Source organism: Condylura cristata, unplaced genomic scaffold (genome assembly GCF_000260355.1).
Source record: "Condylura cristata isolate star-nosed mole 26May11 unplaced genomic scaffold, ConCri1.0 scaffold00048, whole genome shotgun sequence".
NCBI classification, from domain to species: domain Eukaryota; kingdom Metazoa; phylum Chordata; class Mammalia; order Eulipotyphla; family Talpidae; genus Condylura; species Condylura cristata.
In genome coordinates this window covers 1,935,053-1,940,550 of record NW_004567149.1, presented here as the reverse complement: position 1 = coordinate 1,940,550, position 5,498 = coordinate 1,935,053, and the positions used below count along the sequence as shown (strand labels likewise).

General features: G+C 40.6%; 1 non-coding gene across 1 annotated transcript; it reads right to left on the bottom strand.

The window, feature by feature from the left end:
* Positions 1–3,277: 3,277 nt before the first annotated feature.
* TRNAL-CAA lies at positions 3,278–3,383 on the bottom strand. The gene is made up of 2 exons: positions 3,346–3,383; positions 3,278–3,323 (listed from the first exon to the last, which is right to left on the bottom strand). It is a non-coding gene; the product is annotated as a tRNA-Leu (tRNA).
* Between the last annotated feature and the right edge of the window lie 2,115 nt (positions 3,384–5,498).

Sequence of the window (5,498 nt, the reverse complement as noted above, 5' to 3'; positions counted from 1 at the left end):
CAAAAGCAACCCACACTCAGAAGCACCCTTCTTCTGAGGTTTAATGCTCTGCCTTGGTTCTCTTGGAATTTTGAAGTTTTAACTTTAAACTTGGGTTGTTAGAACACGTCCCAGTGATGGATTTTCAACAGCCAAATTTCCCTGCTCCATTTAGTTCTCCAAACTGAAAAGGGGCGGTCCCTCACTTCACCTGCTTCTTGGCTTCCCCAGTCTGCAGGAGGGATGGTGAGCTAATGGCCATGTTGAAAGCAGAAGAAAAGACAGACTACACAAATCAGATTTTTATTTGAAGCAAAGCAGCAAAGCGGCACTCCTGTTGTCAGGAGAGGATTTGAATGAGTTGTCATTAGCGGGATTCAGGAAGCTGCTGAATCTGTTGGAGCTTTGTGTTAGTCTTTGTTCTCTCTTATGGAGAGGTTGTTAGGGGGCAGTTTCGTACTTTTGATTGGTTGCAACTGCTGTCCACTGGCCTTGGCCTATTGTTGCCTAGACATTGACGCCACCATCTTCCCTTAGTCCAGCTTCCCTATCTCCCTCTGCAGCTGTCTCTTGACCTTGATCATTCCTTGCCCACTACCAACACCACCCTGACACCTACCTCCAGCAGTAACCAACCTCCTGAGGAGGTTAGATGTAAGTGTCAGTCTCCACCAGCCCAACTCTGGTACCTCTGAGGTGGGGCACTGTCAACCCAGCCTGTGGCAGGTAAGCTGTGTTGGGTGGGTGTCTTGGGGGAGAGTGAGTGATACTTTAGCCCATGCTCAAATGGATATAATATTATAAATTTAATAGAATTTCCTCCTGTTTTAAAACAAGGCCTCCCATTTTCATTTTTTGCCACCCCCAAATGACCCTATCTCCCCAAATTTCCCTGGTGTTTGGTTCTCTTTCGTGGCTTCCAGCCACTCATCCTAATGTTCTTTACTTTCTTACTCTTACCTTTGCAATTCTTGAATAAAGATCCCAATGTTTTAAAAATATGACCATTTAAATTGAATCATATTAACCTTGAGAAGATTTTCATTCAAGGAGACAAAATATAACTATTTAGAGGATACCAATGAAAAACGCCTCTAAGAGCTAAAATAGAAAAGAACTTTCAAAGAAAAAGAATATATTCTGATAACAAAGACAAAGATTGACAAACCTGATACCAAAATTAAGAATTTTTAACAAAATATAACACCTGTTGTTCAACACTTATGGAAGAAGTTGAATAAGAAACTAGATACAAATGAAAGAGAAATGGTAGAAGATATATACCTTGGACTGCAACTCCCTGTATGTCCTGAACTGAATTTTGCGAATGGGGGGCAGCTGAGAAACAACTCGGTAAATACATAAATTGAGGTGGAGCTTTAATTCTGAAATCAGTAACAGAGCTTAACAGATGAAAAATACTTTTAAAAACCATGAAAAGTAATTAAAAATTTTAAATGACAAATAGAGAAAACAGGAGAGAAGTATCCTGACTGTAGAATCAACTGGTGATTGTTTCTATTTTGTTCATATATCCTGGATTTAAGGTATCACATCATAGGTTTTCTCCCTGTTAGTATAAAAAGACAGCAGCATCTCTTAAAAAAGAGAAAAATGTTAATGTCCTCAGTTAGATATTAAAAGCTGAAAGAACATAGAACTTAAATATATTGATTATATTACATGCAATAGAAAGACAGAATGTTTGTGTGTATGACCCTCATAAAGCAATTTTCATTAGCACGAAGGATAGTAGTTATCTTTTATTGTGGTGATTTTTTTTAAGGATTTATTTATTTATTCATACAGAACTGGGGTATAAGCCAGAGATGTGGAGGGTGAGAGGATTCACCAGAGACAGAGTGGGGAGAAGAACAGGCAGATCAATGAAGCACACTGCTGAGGGGAGCAGCGGGCGGGTCAGGAGAGGTCTGCCATGCCATGTGGTCACCTCCGGGGCAGGCGGGGATCGAACTTGGAAGTGACTTTAGCTTCTTATTGCTGCGATTTAACCCGCTGTGCCACCAGGGAGGGCCTGTGGTGTGATTGTTTTAATCAACAAACATTTAATGTGTGTGAGATCAGTCTTCCCAAAAAGGGTCAATTAGGTTTTTCCCACGCTGTCCAGAATATGCCTTTTCCAACCTTGGTATGGTTCATTGAGGCCTGTGAGCTTTGGGAGAAACTGTTCCCTTTACCCTAGGGTCATCTCCAGAAACAAGCATTTTCTCAAGTCAGGACATGCATCCAGAAGCAAGGTTTTTCAAGTGTCCTTTCCTCCTCCATGCCTGGGAGTCTCCTACCTCATTCATTGCTTTGGGATTTAAATCTCTTTCTCCCCTGATATCTGGGCCCACATAACTTTTGTAGCTCCCCAGGTCCATGTTACTTAATTGAATTTTTTTTTTTTTACTCACCTTCTAGTGCTGTTCTGATCATTTCCCCAGCCTAAGAAGAACCCAGATAGGTAGGGAACCCCCCTAGCCCAGTCTAAAGATGAACAGAATATTGACAGACAGTCAAAATAATGTAAAATATCATATTTTTGTTAGTGATGGAGACTGGATTGAAGCACACAATCTGATTCGAGATCCTCATGTTTTCTACTAGTCTATATTGCCTTTAAAACAGTATTTTAGATTCTCTTATATGAAAACCAAACCAACAAAAAAAGACACTGCTCGCTACTGATTGTTATACACACTGAAAAGAATCTCTTAATGTTTTTTTGCCCATTTGTGAGGAATTGTCTGAATTATCATATACAGGAAATAAAAAATTTCTGAAGGTTGTGAACCTGAGGTACTATGTGAACTTGAGGTAAACATCATTATGGGAGAGTAAACATTTGTTGTGAATACTTCACCTTAACCAAAGAAAGAGGGATTAAAATTTTATTTTTCTCACCAGCTATTTTGAACCATAAGAAATACTTCCTTTTAGTTATCCTGGTTCTCATGTTTCTCTCCACAGCCCTTCTCACTTAAGAAGGCAGAAGGAATGGAAGGTGGGGAGCTATTTGAAAGAATATATTTCTCTCCATCCAGTATTCTCTCCCTCATACCCATGAACCATTAAGATGCTGGAAATACTATTATTGTACAGGGGATATTTAAGTTTTCCTCACAGGCTCAGTCCCCACTAATTAAATGTGTTATGGTAAAATATTGTCAGGTACTGTGAGCAGCTGCAAAAGCTCCTAAAAGACTAGACTTTTGGAAATTTGGGAGGTGGTAAGGGTTAAAGTATTTAGAATGATGAAGTCGAGTTTTGATTGTACAGTGAAACAAAACTCATATGTCAGAAGTGGGATTCGAACCCACGCCTCCATTTGGAGACCAGAAGCCCCAGAACAGGGAAGCTGAGCTTGAGTCTGGCGCCTTAGACCACTCGGCCATCCTGACACAGTGCTTGTATGCCTAAATCTCACACTACAGATTCTGGTGAATCCTTGACTAACTGCACCTCAGAAAAGAAAAATCATGTCTCTCACTTGTGGCATTAGGCAAGCATTCTGAATTCAGTGGCTGATAAATGCAAAGGCAGAAGAGTTCAAGAGTTAGTGTAGATCTGGATACTTCATACAACCCTGGAGCCCCGGTGCTGGATTATAAAGAAATACACGCTTTTCCTATACTCTCATCTGTAGTACTCCAGCTCACCTCTTAACTGACAGCCGGTGGAAACCTTCAGTGAAGAAATGCCTATCCCCACTGTTGTGGACAAGAGGGGTTTCATAGCAGTAGAACTATTGGTTATATAGATTTCTAGGCTTTCCCTCTTGTTCTCAAGCTACTGAAATCATGATTTTTCTGCCTAAAGTCATATTTTTCCAGTTCAAGACACAGTTAAGTAACCATCAGTCTGTCCTCCAGCGTTGCTTGTCCTGTCTCCCCTCTTCAGAGCTCTCAATATTTTTTCAGCAAATATTGCTCATCTTGAGCAGCAGTCACTACTCTGAAACATGTTTACCCTTGAGGATCCAAAACTATGTCTCAACGACTATGAAAATGAGACAGCCAAAAGAAAGGGAGAACAGAAGTTGTTGCAAATATTATTCTTGGATTAAAAGAGAGAACTCATTAAAAATTCTGATAGCTAAGCATATCACCAAGTTTCTATAATTAGACTCTAAGGTACACTTAAATTAGCTTTAGGTTGTGTGACTCACCCTCTTCTCATGTGAGGCCCCCACCTCACCAGCCTACCCTATCATCCAGGATAATGCAAGAGAGAAATTCATGACCCAGCTAACTCCCCGAAGTATCACTACGATTCCTGTGTGTTGATTGTTTCTACTTGTCTGTCTCCGCCCTGGAAGGTCACATCGGCTGGCCTTGCTGCCTGGTTCCCATTGGGATTCAGCCAATGGAAGACACCAGGAGAGGATGCCACGGCAGGGTGAGAGAGGTACTTGCATTCCACCATGGTGGAGGTATTCTCCCCACCACTCCCTGCCAGCCGGTGCTGACCCCCCACATCCACTTGTGGGCACAGCTCTCAGTGAGTGACTCTTCTCCATAGCTAGAATTCTTGCCAGGTTCTAGCCCTGCTGCCCTTTTCTCATTTCCCTAATGGGATGCTAAGTATTTATGTTCTGACCCGTGAAGAGTTCCACTCAGTAATTTCTTCTCAGTTCAGCCCAGGAATGTGCCAACCGCTTCCTATTGGGGCTCCGATGCACAATACCAGATTTACCCTAGTTATCTCTGAGCCTTACCCTGCTGACCACAGAGACACGCCAAGGACTGGACCTGCAAGCCGGAAGGTCGTGATGTGAACAGTAACTTCCTACACTTGTGATTTCCCCTGTTGAATGTAGTCCGCATTTTGAAAATAAACACAAAGGGTGTTCCAAAAACATTTGTGAAATCAAATTCCCAAAATTTCCTAAACTAGAAGGAGGTGGAAATGAAGAATAACAATAGAGAAAAGTAAATGGTCTCTGCATCAGACAGTTAAAGGACCAGGTCCTATTTTTGCTGAATTCTGTATCATGTGGCCCCTGAAACCACACTTATCAGAAGTTAAGACAAACACAAAGAAATATTACTTTTGCACCTTTTAATTTTTTATGATTAATAAAATGTATTACAACCTAAGTACTGAGGATTTTAAAAAGAAATTCACAAGTCAAAGAAAATAGTCTTATTAATATTTTTCTATGCAATGTTTTTAGAATAAAACTGATCATGTTATATAGCTTCCTGTTCTGCTTTTTTTATTTAATGATATTTTATGACCTTTCCCTACAGTATTAAATGCAGTTTTCTTTTAAAAGTCGCTTAGGAGGTGTATGATATTCTACGCCACATTCCTTACTGTGGAGTTTCTAAGTTGACATATTTTCTAAGGTCAACTTAGAAAATTACTTATTTTCTAAAATTAGGAGCTATAGGCAGAGATTTGGGCCAGGGAGAGGACAGTGGGGTCAGGGCATTTTGGCAATATGGTTAACAGATTTGGTCAAAAATCAGATGTTTCCTTTGATTAAAAAGCAGTTGAGGCCCTCCCTGGTG